This window comes from Hyla sarda, chromosome 12, assembly GCF_029499605.1.
Source record: "Hyla sarda isolate aHylSar1 chromosome 12, aHylSar1.hap1, whole genome shotgun sequence".
NCBI classification, from domain to species: domain Eukaryota; kingdom Metazoa; phylum Chordata; class Amphibia; order Anura; family Hylidae; genus Hyla; species Hyla sarda.
Window position 1 is genome coordinate 51,445,026 of NC_079200.1, and position 21,074 is coordinate 51,466,099.

The window sequence follows — 21,074 nt, forward strand, 5'->3', positions numbered from 1 at the left end:
GATACAATTTTTCGATTTGTGACCTTCTGCTTGTGAGCTGAGCAATTTACATTTATCGACGTAAAGTTACCACTATGTTCAAGTAGAATATGTCACGAAAAAACTATCTCGGAATCAGAATGAAAAAGAAAAGCATCCCAGAGTTATTAATGCTACGGCTAATTTTTCTGGCAGTTTTTGGAATTCTGCCACTGCAGTTTTTGAGCCCAAGTCAGAAGTGGATCCATAAGGGAGGAGAAGTGTAAGTCCTTCCTTTATATGTCCTATTCCTTTTGAATACACTTCTGGCTTTGGCTCAAAAACTGCAGTGGCTGTATTCCAAAAACTGCCTGAAAAAAAAAAACAAGTAGAAACTTAGCCTTAAAGTGACAGTGGTCAGATTTGCAAAAAAGGGCTTAATGTAAAAATGGGCTGAGTCCCTAAGAGATTAAAATCTGAAGCATGAAATCCACATGCTACATTTGAACATATTCTAAGGGTGCGTTCACACGAGCGTTTCTTCTTTCAACTTGCATCATGTTTCCTGCTGTGAGTTTGAAAGGGTCTGGTTCTCCGTGGAAAGGGGCAGAATTCTGCTGCAGAAAATCCGCTGCAGACCCAATTAATGTTTATAGGGTTTGCGGTGGATTTTCAACAGAGGAGATTCCGTTGCCGAAAATCTGCTACGAACAGCCCGCGGCAAACATCCCCTTTCAAAGTTACAGTGGGAAACATGCAGTGAGTTTAAAAGAAAATTACGCTTGTGGGAACGCACCCTAACAGGGCTTTCTAAGGCTAGGTTTCTACTTTTTTTTCTAAAAACTCTGAAAATCACTGTTTTTCTTTTTTTTGGGTAGGAAAATAAAAAAAATTTAAAAAAAATGCTGCAGCCAGATGTTAGCAAAAAGTCAATAGGGATTTATACAACACCAAACCCACTTGGCGTTTTTGTCACTAATTTTTTTCGTGTTTTTTTTTTTTTTTTTTTTTTTTACACAGGAAGAAGAAAAACTGCCAAAATAGAAAAAACACAGTTTCAACACACAAGCAGAAAGTCATAAAAAAAAATGCAGGAAAATGCATTGGCAGTTTTTATGGCATTCTTTGTCCAGACAAAAAAGCAGCAAAAAACCTAGCCTGATGTCTCATTTAGATGGCGAAAATTTTCCAGGATGGAAACTGGATGGACACTGCTATGACTACACAGGGGGACAGTCCGCAAATCTGCATGTTCTGCCAGCGCTCGGACCACTTGGAAATGTGCCGCCTACACAGAAGACAATGCATTTCTGAGCGGATTCTGTCAAACGAATTGTCGAATTTTGGCCTCAATTCTCTCGGCACAGGCCAGAATCGAAATTCCGTCATGTGCACAGTGCAGCAGATTCCCATTAAAAGCAATGGGATTCTGCTGCAATGGCATTTCCGAGTGGAATATTTCTGGCGGATTCCACTCGGAAATTCCATTACGTGAACATGCCCTAAGAATTCAACGGGAAATTCCTGAGGAATTTCTGTGCCAGATGTTTCCGGCACGGAAATTCTATTCATTCTTTCTACAGACACTGCACAGAATGCACAGCCATCTATGAGACAGGGCATTCCTGTGCGGTCCTAGCACCGGCATATTGTGCCAGAGACAACAGACTCTGGAATTTCCGCACTGAGATTTTCTGTGTGGACATTTTATAGTGTGAATATAGCCTAAGGGTTATTGCTGTCTGTTTAATATATACATTTTATAGATTTGTAGTTTCCCATTGACATACATTATAAAAAAAACGGATCTTAACATATACATATATATATTTTTTTTTGGCGTACACCACAGCCTGTTTACCACACAAAAAATGATGTAAAACCAATGATGAATCTTCACCTATGTATGTGGGAGAGAAAAAGTGAAAGAGACAAAAACGCCCAGAAATCTCCCACTGGAAGATGCTCTGGCCCGGTCATGTGACGCTCGCACAGGTGTACAACTCGTCACAGTTACAGAGCTGTTGTAACAAGCCTTGCACCTGTGTGAGTGTCACATGACCAGAAGAGAGTTTCATCCACAGCAGGTAAGCAATGGAGGCTCCCATTCAATGACTGCAAGCAGAGATCTTCAGAACTGTGAGGAACTGCATGACTTTATTATACAATGAACCAAAATGTGCTTTACACAGACCAGTGTTTCCTAACCAGGGTGCTTCCAGTTGTTGCAAAACTACAACTCCCAGCATGCCCAGACAGCCTTAGGCTTTGATTGGATGCTATTCATAGGAAACAAAAATCTCAGACAGATCTGGGCTTTTATGCTTATCCCAATGTGGTGTGAACATAGCCTAAAAGACCCTGGGAATATAGTGACTAGAGATCCATTAATCGATTTGGCAGAGATTGTATTATTATTATTTTTTTTTAGAAAAAGAACAAACAGCTGCACAACCCCTGCCTTGACCATTATTATTAATACTGTACTACTACAATTACTGGCCCTACACAGCGCACATCTCCTGCACTGTCCATCATGTTCCATCGTGTACTACAACTACTACCCCTCACAGCCGCACATCTCCTGCACTGTCCATCATGTTCCATACTGTACTACAACTACTACTACTGACCCTACACAGCCGCACATCTCCTGCACTGTCCATCATGTTCCATACTGTACTACAACTACTACCCCTCACAGCCGCACATCTCCTGCACTGTCCATCATGTTCCATACTGTACTACTACCCCGCACATCTCCTGCACTGTCCATCATGTTCCATACTGTACTACTACTACCCCTCACAGCCGCACATCTCCTGCACTGTCCATCATGTTCCATACTGTACTACTACTACCCCGCACATCTCCTGCACTGTCCATCATGTTCCATACTGTACTACAACCCCTCACAGCCGCACATCTCCTGCACTGTCCATCATATTCCATACTGTACTACTACTACTACCCCTCACATCTCCTGCACTGTCCATCATATTCCATACTGTACTACAACTACTACCCCTCACAGCCGCACATCTCCTGCACTGTCCATCATGTTCCATACTGTACTACTACTGACCCTACACAGCCGCCCATCTCCTGCACTGTCCATCATGTTCCGTACTGTACTACAACTACTACCCCTTACAGCCGCACATCTCCTACACTGTCCATCATATTCCATACTGTACTACAACTACTACCCCTCACAGCCGCACATCTCCTGCACTGTCCATCATGTTCCATACTGTACTACTACTACCCCGCACATCTCCTGCACTGTCCATCATGTTCCATACTGTACTACTACTACAACCCCTCACAGCCGCACATCTCCTGCACTGTCCATCATGTTCCATACTGTACTACTACCCCGCACATCTCCTGCACTGTCCATCATGTTCCATACTGTACTACAACCCCTCACAGCCGCACATTTCCTGCACTGTCCATGTTCCATACTGTACTACAACCCCTCACAGCCGCACATCTCCTGCACTGTCCATCATATTCCATACTGTACTACTACTACCCCTCACATCTCCTGCACTGTCCATCATATTCCATACTGTACTACAACTACTACCCCTCACAGCCGCACATCTCCTGCACTGTCCATCATGTTCCATACTGTACTACTACTGACCCTACACAGCCGCCCATCTCCTGCACTGTCCATCATGTTCCGTACTGTACTACAACTACTACCCCTTACAGCCGCACATCTCCTACACTGTCCATCATGTTCCATACTGTACTACTACTGACCCTACACAGCCGCCCATCTCCTGCACTGTCCATCATGTTCCATACTGTACTACTACAACTACTACTACAACTACTATTAGCCCTACATCGCTGCACATATCTCCTGCCTTATCCATCATGTTCCATACTATACTGCTACTACAACTACTACTGACCCGCTGCACTTCTCCTGACTTGTCCACCATGTTCCATACTGTACTACTACTACTGACCCTACACAGCCGCACATCTCCTGACTTGTCCATCATGTTCCATACTGTACTACTACTACTGACCTTACACAGCCGCACATCTCCTGCACTGTCCACCATGTTCCATACTGTACTACTACTACTGACCCTACACAGCCGCACATCTCCTGACTTGTCCATCATGTTCCATACTGTACTACTACTACTGACCTTACACAGCCGCACATCTCCTGCACTGTCCACCATGTTCCATACTGTACTACTACTACTGACCTTACACAGCCGCACATCTCCTGCACTGTCCATCATGTTCCATACTGTACTACTACTAATACGACTACTACTGACTAGTGTTGCTCGCGAATATTCGCAATGCGAATTTTATTCGCAAATATCGCATATTTGCGAATTCGCGAATATTCGCGAATATAGCACTATATATTCGTAATTACGAATATTCGTTTTTTTTTGTTTTTTTTTTCACAGTACACATCACAGTGATCATCCCTCTCTGCTTCCAGCTTGTGTGGTGTAAAGAAGGCTCTAATACTACTGTGCGAGACTGGTGTGCGAATTTTCGCATATGCGAAAATGTGCATATGCTAATTTTCGTATATGCGAATTTTCCCTTTTGCTAATTTTGTATATGCTAATTTTCGCATATGTTAATTTTCGCATTCGCAAATTTTCTCATATGCGAAAATAAAACGAGAATATTACGAATATGCGAATATATGACGAATATTCGTCCATATATTCGCGAATTCGAATATGGCCTATGCCGCTCAACACTACTACTGACCCTAAACAGCCGCACATCTCCTACACTGTCCATCATGTTCCATACTGTACTACTACTGACCCTAAACAGCCGCACATCTCCTACACTGTCCATCATGTTCCATACTGTACTACTACTGACCCTAAACAGCCGCACATCTCCTACACTGTCCATCATGTTCCATACTGTACTAAGACTACTACCCCTCACAGCCACACATCTTACTGTCCATTTTGTTCCATACTGTACTACTACTACTACTGACCCTACACAGCCGCACATCTCCTGCGCTGTCCATCATGTTCCATACTGTACTACAACTACTACCCCTCACAGCCGCACATCTCCTGCACTGTCCATCATGTTCTGTACTGTACTACTACTACCCCTCACAGCCACACATCTTACTGTCCATTTTGTTCCATACTGTACTACTACTACTACTGACCCTACACAGCCGCACATCTCCTGCGCTGTCCATCATGTTCCATACTGTACTACGACTACTACCCCTCACAGCTGCACATCTCCTGCACTGTCCATCATGTTCTGTACTGTACTACTACTACCCCTCACAGCCACACATCTCTTACTGTCCATCATGTTCCATACTGTACTACTACTGACCCTACACAGCCGCACATCTCCTACACTGTCCATCATGTTCCATACTGTACTACTACTGACCCTACACAGCCGCACATCTCCTGCACTGTCCATCATGTTCCATACTGTACTACGACTGCTACCCCTCATAGCCACACATCTCCTACACTGTCCATCATGTTCCATACTGTACTACTACTGACCCTCCACAGGCGCACATCTCCTGCCTTGTCTGTCCATGAGGTTCCATACTGTACTACTGCTACTACTATTACTACTAGCCGTACACAGCCGCACATCCCCTGCACTGTCCATCATGTTCCATACTGTACTACTACTACCACGCCTCACAGCCGCACATCTCCTGCACTGTCCATCATGTTCCATACTGTACTACTACTACTGACCCTACACAGCTGCACATCTCCTGCCTTTTCCGTGATGTTCCATACTGTACTACTACCCGCACATCTCCTGCACTGTCCATCATGTTCCATACTGTACTACGACTGCTACCCCTCACAGCCACACATCTCCTACACTGTCCATCATGTTCCATACTGTACTACTACTGACCCTCCACAGGCGCACATCTCCTGCCTTGTCTGTCCATGATGTTCCATACTGTACTACTGCTACTACTATTACTACTAGCCGTACACAGCCGCACATCCCCTGCACTGTCCATCATGTTCCATACTGTACTACTACTACTGACCCTACACAGCCGCACATCTCCTGCACTGTCCATCATGTTCCATACTGTACTACTACTACTGACCCTACACAGCTGCACATCTCCTGCCTTTTCCGTGATGTTCCATACTGTACTACTACCCGCACATCTCCTGCACTGTCCATCATGTTCCATACTGTGCTGCTAATACTACCCGCACAATTTCCTGCACTGTCCATCATGTTCCATACTGTGCTGCTAATACTACCCGCACATCTCCTGCACTGTCCATCATGTTCCATACTGTGCTGCTAATACTACCCGCACATCTCCTGCACTGTCCATGTTCCATACTGTACTACTAATACTACCCGCACATCTCCGGCACTGTCCATCAAGTTCCATACTGTACTACTAATACTACCCGCACATCTCCGGCACTGTCCATGTTCCATACTGTGCTGCTAATACTACCCGCACATCTCCTGCACTGTCCATCATGTTCCATACTGTACTACTAATACTACCCGCACATCTCCTGCACTGTCCATGTTCCATACTGTACTGCCACCTCTACTATACAGCAGCACATGTGCACTTTCTATCATGTTTATTACTATACTACTACTTCTAGCTCTACACAGCCCCACATCTCTCCATCATGATCAATACTATACTATACCCGCATCCTCTGCATTTGCTCACTAGATAATTATTTCCATTGCAGGCATTAGATTGGATTATTTCAGTCTATCTGTGCATTTATCCAACTACATCAGCAAATTTGCAATGCAGAGGAAGACATTTGTCCCTCGCTGTGGCCTGTAGCTGCTTCACTGGTTACTATGGTAACATGTTCAGCTGAGAAACGGTTCAGTCAGCGCACAGACTTCCATCATAGAGGAGCCACTTCTCTGCCAGGAGAGGTAGGAGGACATATGTCTTTATATATAGTGCTGTCAATACTGGCTACTGTCATATGCATTACGTTATACTTCCATTCTGTTTTTTTTGATGTCCTAGGAGATAAAGGTAGATGTTCCTTTAAGGCAACTAATATTAAGTAGCCATTTAAATATTGATTTATGGTATTTGTGTATTACACTGGTTAATACATTATTGTGGGGTCATCAATCTCTGTATTTTGGCTCTGGTAGAAAACGTAAAATCTGCGCAGCGGGAAATACGCCACTGCTGCGATCACTATGAAGAATGGGAAGACAAGGTAATGTTGTGACTGCTGTGTTCACTGTAAGGAAATGGGCAAGACACCCTCTAGATTGCCGGGGTCCTCTATGCTGATTACATCAATTGACTAGCGATGGATTATAGTAACTCATTGCTTTACAAGCTTATAATATATATTACATTTTCCACTTAGCCTACAGTGGGGATCAAAAGTTTGGGCACCCCAGGTAAATATTTGTATTAATGTTCATAAAGAAGCCAAGGAAAAATGGAAAAATCTCCAAAAGGCATCAAAGTACAGATTATACATTCTTATAATATGTCAACAAAAGTTAGATTTTATTTCCATCATTTACACTTTCAAAATAACAGAAAACAAAAAAAATGGCATCTGCAAAGGTCTGGGGACCCTGCTGAATTTATAGCATGCACTGACCCCATTGCAAAGCTGAGACCTGCCAGTGCCATGGATTGTTCTCAATTATCAGGTGATGTCAATCTCAAAGGTTTTAAATGCCCAGACTCATCTGACCTTGCCCCAACAATCAGCACCATGGGTTCTTCTAAGCAGCTGTCTAGAAATCTGAAACTGAAAATAGTTGACGCTCACAAAGCTGGAGAAGGCTATAAGAAGATAGCAAATTTTTTCAGATGTCAAAATCCTCTGTTCAGAATGTAATTAAGAAATGGCAGTCATCAGGAACAGCGGAAGTTAAAGCAAGATCTGGAAGACCAAGAAAAATATTAGACAGAACAGCTCGCAGGATTGTGAGAAAAACGATTAAAAACCCACGTTTGACTGCACAATCCCTCCAGAAAGATGTGGCAGACACTGGAGTTGTGGTACACTATTCCACTATAAAGAGATACTTGTACATATATGGTCTTCATGGAAGAGTCATCAGAAGAAAACCTCTTCTACGTCCTCTCCACAAAAATCAGCATTTGAACTTTGCAAATGAACATATAGACAAACCTGGAGCATTTTGAAAACAAGTTCTGTGAACCAATGAGGTTAAATTGAACTTTTTGGCGGGAATGAACAAAGGTACGTTTGGAGAAGAAGGGGAACAGAATTTAATGAAAAGAACCTCTGTCCAACTGTTAAGCATGGGGGTGGATCAATCATGCTTTGGGGTTGTATTGCAACCAGTGGCACAGGGAACATCTCACGAGTAGAAGGAAAAATGGATTCAATAAAATTTCAACACATTTTGGATGCTAACTTGATGCCATCTGTGAAAAAGCTGAAGTTAAAGAGAGGATGGCTTCTACAAATGGATAATGATCCTAAACACACCTCAAAATCCATGGGGGATTACATCAAGAGGCGTAAACTGAAGGTTTTGCCATCTCCTGACCTCAACATATTTGAAAATCTATGGAAAGACCTTTAAAGGGGTTCTCCGGTGCTTAGACATCTTATCCCCTATCCAAAGGATAGGGGATAAGATGCCTGATCGTGGGAGTCCCGCCGCTGGGGACTGATTACAAACGGGGTGCCGCGTGCAAGATCCCGGGGGTCCCCAGCGGCGGGACTCCCGCGATCAGGCATCTTATCCCCTATCCTTTGGATAGGGGATAAGATGTCTAAGCACCGGAGTACCCCTTTAAAAGAGCAGTGCGTGACAGACAGCCCAGAAATCTCAAAGAACTGGAAGACTTTTGTAAGGAAGAATGGGCAAAGATCCCTCAAACAAGAATTGAAAGACTCTTGGCTGGCTACAAAAAGCGTTTACAAGCTGTGATACTTACCAAAGGGGGCAGTACAAGATATTAACTCTGCAGGGTGCCCAAACTTTTGCAGATGCAATTTTTTTGTTTTCTGTTATTTTGAAAGTGTAAATGATAGAAATAAAATCTAACTTTTGTTGACATATTATAAGAATGTCTAATCTGTAATTTGATGCCTTTTGGAGATTTTTTCATCTTTCCTTGGCTTCTTTATGCACATTAATACAAATTTTTGCCTGGGGTGCCCAAACTTTTGATCCCCACTGTATTCTCATACGGCAGAATGTCATTGCTGAATACCGCAGGAAAATTCTGCACTTATATTCCGCTGCAGCAGAGTCCAATTGATTTCAATGGGATTCTGCTGCACTGTTCACACGGTGGAATTTCTGCAGCAGGTGTATCTGTTGCAGAAATCTTAATTCCGGCATCCACAAAAAGAACAAACTTTTCTATTGTTTTCACGGATTTTGCTCAGAAATGCATTGCCGTCTATGAGATTTCCTTTCCTAAGATTTCCCATTTTTCTAATGATCCTAGCGCCCGCCAGATTCCTCAAATGTACATAATGTCTGCACATGTTTCAGTGAACATGGCCTTACATATGGACATGTTCTGTATCTTATATGTAAATGGTAAGGATGTAGCTGCCGCAGGATACTAGATAGATGAAAGATCTCTACTTATGCCTTAGGCATGGTGAATTGTTTTGTGGATGTGAAGCAGCTGACTGATGACGAGGCCCAATCAAATCTGCAATATTTCCCATGATTCTCTAGTTGAAAGCTCACACTAAGTTTTATACCTTTTCCAGAATCATTCTACATATGATTCATAAGAGGCAGCTGTGATGTTCCTTGAGTCACCGCTTGTTTCCTTTTTAGCCACACACCCATTTTAACCGCCAGGTATTGAGATCATATTTTCAGTATGGACTCTTAAATGGGCTCTGTAATTAAACATGACTTTTAATATTTGATTCCTTATGCCAAATAACTTTTGTAATTGGCTTCCATAAAAAAAAAAAAAAAAAAAAAAAAACTTTTTTTGTTTTTGGCTGTATACTTCTGGCCACCAGGGGTCTCCCTTCTAGGTAGAACACATGCCGTCTGGTCAAAATCTCAGATTTTGGTCTCCTGCTTGTAATGGCAGGAGACCAAACTTAGGAAGTGTTTCTCTGCACTGAGCTTGATTGACAGCTGCAAAGAGCCTCACTGAAAGCTGAACAGAGCCTCAATGAAAGATACACAGACTGAAAACTGCTGCACAGAGCTTGAAATAGTCTATTCATCACAGCACTGCAAGGATGTGATGGCAAAAGTGGTCCCCCAGCAGGCTTCAGTGATGTCATGCCTGCTGGCAAACACCCATCTTCTTCTGCTGGAAGATTTTACTATGTGAACAAGAAAAAAGGTATGATACAGAGCTTTTTAAGCCTCAAAATTTTTTTCTAAGGGTGGGAGGAGTGTTAGGAGTAGTTACGGAACATAGCATGAGTTAGTTTAGAAAAGTTTTAGTGACAGGTACTCTTTAAAGGGGCATTGAGCATATTCAATGAAGATCCTACCATAACTATATAACTATAAGGGTTGCAGAGGTAGCAATCACTATTAACCCCAATACTGGGTGATGCTATTAGACATCACCCTAAGACATCCATGTGTCCTAATAGGGCATACACAAAGGGCTTGACGACATGGGATGACACTTTGTAAGGTTGTCATGCATACTGGTCTGACGATGGGAGGAGTGAAATCTTGATAATCCAATGCAGGTTTTTTTTTGTCATGGTAATGGCTTACATCCCTACAAGTGCCGAGGGCACATTCTTTGGAGATTTGCTCATTTCATTGTCAAAACAAACCTTGTAGAATTCCGGTGTATTACAACCCAATGGACTGTGTTCAATCTGCCTGGAGTGCGAGAATGAGATCATGAGACAGGCGATGCGTCACGATTCTACACATCATAAACTTCAGACAGCCAGCTTTTCTCCAGGGACCAGGAGGCATGGAGAGAAAAGCCTCATTGTATGCAACTTTTGTATTTATTTCTTTAAAAGTACTGCCTTCAAGGGGGATTTATTAACACCAACAGACCATGTGCCAGGATTTTTGTTCTTTTTTTCCCCTTTTTGCCCATGATGCCAAGTTATAGTACTGTGTAATATGCTTCTAATACCTCTGTGCACCACTTTGTCCTATTTTTGTGCACACACCCGTAAGTGCTGTAGTGGAACTCTATTTATTTTACTGTTGACTATTGTCGTCTTGCAACTAGAGACAGTCATAAGTCACATGGTCTCCAGAGGAGCATGGCTATGCTGCAGTGGGTGGACAGCAGGGTGGAAGGGATTTAGGCTAAGTTTCTACTTGTCTTTTGGGGGGGGGGGGATGCCAATTCTGCCGCATGGCGTTTTTTCGATGAGAAATCGCAAAATTATTTTTCCACTTGGCGTTCTTCTGTTTGGCGTTTTCAAAAAAATCTTTTTGGATATGTTTGCAGGCGGCTTTTATTCTTTTTTGGACTTTAGCGATCCAAAAAAGTGATGGAGATACCTTTTTTTAATAAAATTTCGTAGGGTACCATTAAAAAAAATAAGATTCAGTAGTGAAGGAAAAAATAGTATCTAACGAAATTTTATCTTTTTTATAAAAACATTTTTAACCCCTTAAGGACCAGGCCATTTTACACCTTAGGACCAGAGCGTTTTTTGCACATCTGACCACTGTCACTTTAAACATTAATAACTCTGGAATGCTTTTAGTTATCATTCTGATTCCGAGATTGTTTTTTCGGGACATATTCTACTTTAACAGTGGTAACATTTTGTGGTAACTTGCATCCTTTCTTGGTGAAAAATCCCCAAATTTGATGAAAAATTTGAAAATGTTGCATTTTTCTAATTTTGAAGCTCTCTGCCTGTAAGGAAAATGGATATTCAAAATAATTTTTTTTTTTATTCACATTTCCAATATGTCTACTTTATGTTTGAATCATAACATGGACATGTTTTTACTTTTGGAAGACATCAGAGGGCTTCAAAGTTCAGCAGAAATTTTCAAATTTTTCGCAAAATTTTCAAACTCACTATTTTTCAGGGACCAGTTCAGGTTTGAAGTGGATTTTAACCTCTTAAGGACCCAGGACGTACGGGGACCTCCCCGCACCCTGGGCCTTAAGGACCCAGGACGTCCCCGTACGTCCTGGCGTTTTCCGGTCTCTGCCGCGCGCCGGGCAGAGATCGGAACTGGATGCCTGCTGAAATCCTTCAGCAGGCATCCAGGGCAAACGCCGAGGGGGGCCATGTAGGCCCCCCATGTCGGCGATCGCCGCAAATCGCAAGGGAAATCGCCCTTGCGATCTGCGGCGATACCGGGCTGATCGGGTCTCTGGGACCCGACCGCCCGGTAATTTCGCATGATCCCGGCTGTCACAGACAGCCAGGACCATGCTGAAGTATCGGAGCGAGGTGGCAAGCCTGGCACCTCCTCCGATCCCCTGCGATCCGTCGGTTAGTGAACCGACCAATCGCAGGAGGGGGGGGGCGGTTACTTCCTCCCGTCCTGCCCGGCCCCTGAAAGTCCGGAGAGGACGGGAGGAAGACCGGAGGACGCGGCGGGGGACGGGGGAGTGCTGGGGCCCGGCCCCGGTACTTACCTCGTCCCTGAAGACCCGGATCCCGGCGGTGAAGATGGCGGCGGCGGCGACAGGTGAGTAAATCTTCACCCGCGGTTGGGCCCTTTACAGCAATGCACGTCGCCGTAAAGCGACATGCATTGCTGTAATATGACCCTGTAAACTACAACTCCCAGCATGCCCAGACAGCCCTTGGCGTCTGGGCATGCTGGGAGTTGCAGTTTTGCAACATCTGGAGGTCCACAGTTTGGAGACCACTGTGCCCTTCCAGATGTTGCAAAACTACACATCCTCAACATGCCCTTACTGTCCAGGCATGCTGGGAGTTGTAGTTCTGTAACATCTGGCCCTTCAGATGTTGCAGAACTACAACTCCCAGCATGCCTGGACAGTTTTGGCATACTGGGAGTTGTAGTTTTGCAACATCTGGAAGGGCACAGATTGGGAACCACTGTATTAGTGGTCTGCAAACTGTAGTCCTCCAGATGTTGCAAAACTACAACTCCAAGCATGCTGGGAGTTGTAGTTCGGCAACATCTGGCTCTAAAGATGTTGCCGAACTACTACTCCCAGCATGCCTGAGAATGTTTGGGAGTTGTGGTTTTGCAACAGCTGGAGGCACACTGGTTGGGAAACATTGTTTCCTAACTCAGTGTTTCCCAACCCGTGTGCCTCCAGCTGTTGCAAAACCACAACTCCCAAACATTCTCAGGCATGCTGGGAGTAGTAGTTTTGCAACAGCTGGAGGTCCCCCCCCTGTGAATGTACAGGGTACACTCACATGGGCAGGGGGCTTACAGTGAGTATCGGGCTGCAAGTTTGCAATGCAGCAAATTTTGCGCGGCAGCTCAAACTCGCTGTAATCCCCCGCCCATGTGACTGTACCCTAAAAACACTACACTACACTAACACAAAATAAAATAAAAAGTAAAAAACACTACATATACACATAGTCCTACACAGCCCCCCTCCCTCCCCAATAAAAATGAAAAACGCCTGGTACGCCACTCTTTCCAAAATGGAGCCTCCAGCTGTTGCAAAACAACAACTCCCAGTATTGCCGGACAGCCGTTGACTGTCCAGGCATGCTGGGAGTTTTGCAACAGCTGGAGGCACCGTGTTTGGGAATCACTGGTGTAGAATACCCCTATGTCCACCCCTATGCAAATCCCTAATTCAGGCCTCAAATGCGCATGGCGCTCTCACTATGGAGCCCTGTCGTATTTCAGGGCAACAGTTTAGGGTCACATATGGGGTATCGCCGTACTCGGGAGAAATTGACTAACAAATCTTGGGGGGCTTTTTCTCCTTTCACCCCTTATGAAAAGGTGAAGTTGGGGTCTACACCAGCATGTTAGTGTAAAAAAAATAAACTTTTTACACTAACATGCTGGTGTTGCCCTATACTTTTCATTTTGACAAGAGGTAAAGGGGAAAAAAGCCCCCCAAAATTTGTAACACAATTTCTCCCTAGTACGGAGATACCCCATAAGTGGGCGTAAAGTGTTCTGGGGGCGCACAACAAGGCCCAGAAGGGAGAGTGCGCCATGTACATTTGAGGGGATTTGCACAGGGGTGGCTGATTGTTACAGCGGTTTTGACAAACGCAAAATAAAAAAAAAAACACATGTGACCCCATTTCGGAAACTACACCCCTCACGGAATGTAATGAGGGGTGCAGTGAGAATTTACCCCCCACAGGTGTCTGACGGATCTTTGGAAGAGTGGGCTGTGCAAATTAAAAATGTTGTACAGCCCACTGTTCCAAAGATATGACAGACACCAGTGGGGGGTAAATGCTCACTTTACGCCTTCTTACGTTCCTCAAGGGGTCTAGTTTCCAAAATGGTATGCCATGTGGGGGTTATTTTGCTGTCTTGGCACCATAGGGGCTTCCTAAATGCGACATGCCCCCCGAGCAAAATTTGCTCTCAAAAAGCCAAATATGACTCCTTCTCTTCTGAGCATTGTAGTTCGCCCGTAGTGCACTTCAGGTCAACTTTTGGGGTACCTCCATACTCAGAAGAGATGTGGTTACAAATTTTGGGGGGTATTTTCTGCTATTAACCCTTGCAAAAATGTGAAATTTGGGGGGGAAACACACCTTTTAGTGATTTTTTTTATTTTTTTTTTACGTATGCAAAAGTCATGAAACCCCTGTGGGGTATTAAGGCTCACTTTATTTCTTGTTACGTTCCCCGAGGGGTCTAGTTTCCAAAATGGTATGCCATGTGGGGGTTATTTTGCTGTCCTGGCACCATAGGGGCTTCCTAAATGCGACATGCCCCCGAGCAAAATTTGCTCTCAAAAAGCCAAATATGACTCCTTCTCTTCTGAGCATTGTAGTTCACCCATAGTACACCTCAGGTCAACTTATGGGGTACCTTCATACTCAGAAGAGATGGGGTTACAATGTTTGGGGGTATTTTCTGCTATTAACCCTTGCAAAAATGTGAAATTTGGGGGGAAACACACATTTTAGTGAAATTTTATTTTTATTTTTTTACATATGCAAAAGTCGTGAAACACCTGTGGGGTATTAAGGCTCACTTTATTCCTTGTTACGTACCTCAAGGGGTCTAGTTTCCAAAATGGTATGCCATGTGGGGGATTTTTGCTCTTCTGGCACCATAGGGGCTTCCTAAATGCAACATGCCCCCCAAAAACCATTTCAAAAAAACGTACTCTCCAAAATCCCCTTGTCGCTCCTTCGTTTCTGAGCCCTCTACTGCGCCCGCCGAACACTTTACATAGACATATGAGGTATGTGCTTACTCGAGAGAAATTGGGCTACAAATATAAGTATACATTTTCTCCTTTTTCCCCTTGTAAAAATTCAAAAATTGGGTCTACAAGAACATGCGAGTGTAAAAAATGGAGATTGTGAATTTTCTCCTTCACTTTGCTGTTATTCCTGTGAAACACCTAAAGGGTTAAAACGTGGACTGAATGTCATTTTCAATACTTTGGGGGGTGCAGTTTTTATAATGGGGTCATTTGTGGGGTATTTCTAAAATGAAGACCCTTCAAATCCACTTCAAACCTGAACTGGTCCATGAAAAATTGTGAGTTTGGAAATTTTGTGAAAAATTGGAAAATTGCTGCTGAACTTTGAAGCCCTCTGATGTCTTCCAAAAGTAAAAACACGTCAATTTTATGATGCAAATATAAAGTAGACATATTGTATATGTGAATAAAAAAAAAAATTATTCGGAATATCCATTTTCCTTACAAGCAGAGAGCTTCAAAGTTAGAAAAATGCAAAATTTTCAAATTTTTCATAAAATTTGGGGATTTTTCACCAAGAAAGGATGCAAGTTACCACAAAATTTTACCACTAAGTTAAAGTAGAATATGTCACGAAAAAACAATCTCGGAATCAGAATGATAACTAAAAGCATTCCAGAGTTATTAATGTTTAAAGTGACAGTGGTCAGATGTGCAAAAAAAGGCCGGGTCCTGAGGTGTAAAATGGCTGGGTCCTTAAGGGGTTAAGGGTCTTCATATTAGAAATACCTCACAAATTACCCCATTATAAAAACTGCACCCCCCAAAGTATTCAAAATGACATTTAGTAGGTTTTAACCCTTTAGGTGTTTCACAGGAAAAGCAGCAAAGTGAAGGAGAAAATTCACAATCTTCATTTTTTTTACACTCACATGTTATTGTAAACCCAATTTTTGAATTTTTATAAGGGGTAAAAGGAGAAAATGTATACTTATATTTGTAGCCCAATTTCTCTCGAGTAAGGACATACCTCATATGTATATGTAAATTGTTCAGCGGGCCCAGTAGAGGGCTCAGAATCGAAGGAGCGACAAGGGGATTTTGGAGAGTACGTTTTTCAGAAATGGTTTTTGGGGGTCATGTTGCATTTAGGAAGCCCCTATGGTGCCAGAACAGCAAAAAAAAAAACAAATGGCATATCATTTTGGAAACTGGACCCCTTGAGGAATGTAACAAGGAATAATGTGAGCCTTAATACCCCACAGGGGTTTCACGACTTTTGCATATGTAAAAAAAAAAAAAAAAAAAAAAATTTTCACTAAAATGAATGTGTTTCCCCCCCCAAATGTCACATTTTTGCAAGGGTTAATAGCAGAAAATACCCCCCAAAATTTGTAACCCCATCTCTTCTGAGTATGGAGGTACCCCATAAGTTGACCTGAAGTGCACTACGGACGAACTACAATGCTCAGAAGAGGAGGAGCACCATTGAGCTTTTGGAAAGAGAATTCGTTTGGAATGGAAGTCAGGGGCCATGTGCATTTACAAAGCCCCCCTTGGTGCCAGAACAGTGGACCCCCCCACATGTGACCCTATTTTGAAAACGACACCCCTCACAGATTTTAATAAGTAGTGCAGTGAGCATTTACACCCCACGTTTGACAGATCTTTGGAACAGTGGGCTGTGCAAATGGAAAATAAAATTTTTCATTTTCACAGATCACTGTTCCAAAAATCTGTCAGACACCTGTGGGGCGTAAATGCTCACTGTACCCCTTATTACATTACATGAGGGGTGTAGCTTCCAAAATGGGGTCACATGTGGGGGAGTCCATTGTTCTGGTACCATGGGAGCTTTGTAAACACAAGTGGCCTTCAATTCCGGAAAAATTTTCTCTTCAAAATCCCAATGGCGCTCCTTCTCTTCTGAGCATTGTAGTTCGCCCGCAGAGCACTTTACATCCACATATGGGGTATGTTCTTACTCAGAAGAAATGGGGTTACAAATTTTGGGGGGCTTTTTTTCCTATTTTCCCTTGTGAAAATGAAAACTTTAGGGTGACACCAGCATTTTAGTGAAAATTTTTTTTTTCCATTTTCCCATCCAACTTTAATGGAAATTTGTCAAACACCTGTGGGGTGTTCAGCCTCACTATACCCCTTGTTACGTTCCGTGAGGGGTGTCGTTTCCAAAATGGGGTCACATGTGGGTATTTATTTTTTGGGGTTTATGTCAGAACCGCTGTAAAATCAGCCACCCCTGTGCAAATCACCAATTTAGGCCTCAAGTGTACATAGTGCACTCTCACTCCTGAGCCTTGTTAGGCGTCCGCAGAACATTTTACGCCCACATATGGGGTATTTCCGTACTCAGGAGAAATTGCGTTACAATTTTTGGAGGTCTTTTTTTCCTTTTACCTCTCGTGAAAATAAAAAGTAAAGGACAACACCAGCATGTTAGTGTAAAAAAAAAAAAAAAAAAAAATTTATTACACTAACAGGCTGGTGTAGACCCCAACTTTTCTTTTTCATAAGGGGTAAAAGGAAAAAAGCCCCCAAAATTTGTAGTGCAATTTCTCCCGAGTACGGAAATACCCCATATGTGGCACTAAACTGTTTCCTTGAAATACGACAGGGCTCTGAAGTGAGAGAGTGCCATGGGCATTTGAGGATTAAATTAGGGATTGCACAGGGGTGGACATAGGGGTATTCTACGCCAGTGATTCCCAAACAGGGTGCCTCCAGCTGTTAATAAACTCCCAGCATGCCTGGACAGTCAATGGCTGTCCGGAAATGCTGTGAGTAGTTGTTTTGCAACAGCTGGAGGCTCTGTTTTGGAAACACTGCCATACAATACGTTTTTTATTTTTATTGGGGGGACAGTGTAAGGGGGTGTATATGTAGTGTTTTACCCTTTATTATGTGGTAGTGTAGTGTAGTGTTTTTAGGGTACGTTTTTAGGGTACGTTGTGGGTGGGCAGAACGGGAAAACCGAAAGTAAACCCCTCCGCCCCCGATCTGCTATTGGTGGTCGCGTCTAGACCACCAATAGCAGAGATAGTAGGGGTGGCACCTCTGCCACCTCATTCCTATTGCTTCAAGGGGATCGTGGGTGTCTAGGACATCCGCGATCACCTTTATTTTCCGGGTCACTATAGACCCGTATGACCCGGAATAGCCGCAAATCGCAAGTGTGAATTCACAGACATGGGGGGGGGGGTGTATTTGAGCGGAGTGCCTGCTGATAGATATCAGCAGTCACCCCGGTCCGGTCCCCCGCGCGGCAGGGGCCGGAATTCCCACGGACGTATGAGTACGTCCCTGGTCCTTAAGATCCAGGGCGCAGGGACGTACTCATACGTCCGTGGTCCTTTAAGGGGTTAAAATGGGGATCAATTTGTGTGCGGGCAGGGTACTAAAAAATGTAGCAGACAATAATAAAATTGTGTGTGTTTTTCACTTTTTTTTTTCCCTAGGTAGTACTACTACTCCCAGCATGGAACACACTGTTCCATGATGGGAGTAGTAGTACCTGTGCTAATTGACAGATCACCCAGGTCTGTTGTGATCCTTCTGTATAATGTATAGATGCGGCCGGCTGCTCTTCTATGGTCCCCTGCACCGCAGTATATATACACCTATTCATATTTCCCACGGAGAGCTGTGATTGGCCAGATGGTTCCAGCCAATCACAGCTCTCTGTGGGAAATATGAATATGTGTGTATATATATATCTATACACATCCGTGCAGGGGACCATAGAAGACCGGCCTCCCGCATCTATACATTATACAGGGCGATCGCATTGGGTGTCAGGAGTGACATCCGTTGTGATCTTTCCTTAACTGCAGGTACTACTGCTCCCAACATGGCGCACTCTGCTCCATGCTGGGAGCTGTAGTACCTGCATTAATTAGAGATGAGCGAACTTACAGTAAATTCGATTCGTCACGAACTTCTCGGCTTGGAGGTTGATGACTTTTCCTGCATAAATTAGTTCAGCTTTCCGGTGCTCCCGTGGGCTGGTAAAGGTGGATACAGTCCTAGGACTGTATCCACCTTTTCCAGCCCACCGGAGCACCGGAAAGCTGAACTAATTTATGCAGGAAAAGTCATCAACTGCCGAGCTGAGAAATTCGTGACGAATCGTATTTACTATAAGTTCGCTCATCTCTAGCATTAATAGCCAGATCGCAACAGGTGTCAGAAGTTACACTCACTGCAATCTGTCTATTAATGCAGGTACTACAGCTCCCAGCATGGAGCAGTGTGCTCCATGTTGGGAGTAGTAGTACCTGCAATTAAGGACAGATTACAGCGGGTGTCACTCCTGACACCCGATGCGATTGTCCTATCTATTGCAGAGATGTGGAGCGGCTCTATACAGCGCTCACATCTCTGCTCTATACTCCAGTGATGTGAATAGAACATCACTCATTCATATTTCCCGCTGAGAGCTGTGATTGGCTTCAACCATCTGGCCAATCACCAATCTGGGTGGAAAGTATGAATGAGTGATCTTCTATTCACATCACTGGCTAGAGTACAGTGTATGTATCTGTGTATGTATCTGTGCCATATTATGGACGATCACATCTAGCGATATGTCTATTAGTACAGGTACTACTACTCCCATCATGGAACAGTCTGTTCTATTCTGGAAGTAGTAGTACTACTTAAAAAATGGAGAAAAAAAATTGAAAAAAGTGAAACCCACATACACACTTTATTAAAAATGTATAAAAATTTTGCAATAAAAAATATATACATTTCGTTAAATACATTTTTTTTCCATCACTGCTGCATCCTATTTTTTATTTTTTTTGGGCACCCAACAAATTTTGGTAGAAACTTAGCCTTAAAGGAGTACTCCGGTGGAAAACTTTTTTTTTTTTTTTAAATCAACTGGTGCCAGAAAGTTAAACAGATTTGTAAATGACTTCTTAAAAAAAAAAAATCTTAATCATTCCAGTACTTATTAGCTACTGAATACTACAGAGGAAATTTTCTTTTCTTTTTGGAACACAGTGCTCTCTGCTGACATCATGACCACAGTGCTCTCTGCTGAAATCTCTGTCCATTTTAGGAACTGTACAGAGCAGCATATGTTTTCTATGGGGATTTTCTCTCTCTGGACAGTTTTTAAAAGGAATAGAGGTGTCAGCAGAGAGCACTGTGTTCCAAAAAGAAAATAATTTCCTCTGTAGTATTCAGCAGATAAGTACTGGAAGGATTAAGATTTTTTAATAGAAGTAATTTACAAATCTGTTTAACTTTCTGGAACCAGTTGATTAAAAAAAAAACCAAAAAAAAAAAACCCTTTAATTAAGCAATGCTATCCAACCACCCACTGCAGCATAGCCACACCCCTAGAGACCATGTGACTTATTACATATTGGCCCTGATTTACGAAGAGTGTTGTGTAGTTTTCTTTGTGGGTTTTAATTCCCTACAATTTTTTCCCATGGTATTTACTAAGGTTTCTCTACATTTTTCACTTTCCCTTCACTTTGCTTTTTTCACACATGCTCTGATCTGTAGGGTTTTCCTCAGCTCAAATCCACAACATTTTCTGTGGAAACCTTAATAAATATGTAGTTTTTTTGTGAAAATTTGATGAACACGCCCCTTTTTGGTGATCACACCCCCTTTCCCCAACAGCCACGCCCCTTTTTTGTTTTTCTTATTAAAATGGAGACTTAGTTGGGTTTTTTCAATTCATGCGCAATGTGCCAGAATCTGGCGCACAACCCGACAAAACATGGGTTTGCAATAGTAAATGAGGGCCATTGTCTCTGAC

The 21,074-nt window shown here is 43.1% G+C and overlaps 1 protein-coding gene across 3 annotated transcripts in view; it reads left to right on the forward strand.

Moving 5' to 3' along the window:
• Positions 1 to 6,771: 6,771 nt before the first annotated feature.
• PKIG (cAMP-dependent protein kinase inhibitor gamma) overlaps positions 6,772 to 21,074 on the forward strand; it is a 180,327-nt gene continuing 166,024 nt past the window's right edge. The window contains exon 1 of one of the 3 annotated variants that reach the window (XM_056548485.1): positions 6,772 to 6,912. The gene's annotated coding sequence lies outside the window, so the exon portion shown is untranslated. Of the gene's footprint in view, positions 6,913 to 7,190; positions 7,212 to 21,074 lie in introns of those variants that run through there. The other 2 variants (XM_056548486.1, XM_056548487.1) reach the window with 2 other exon arrangements.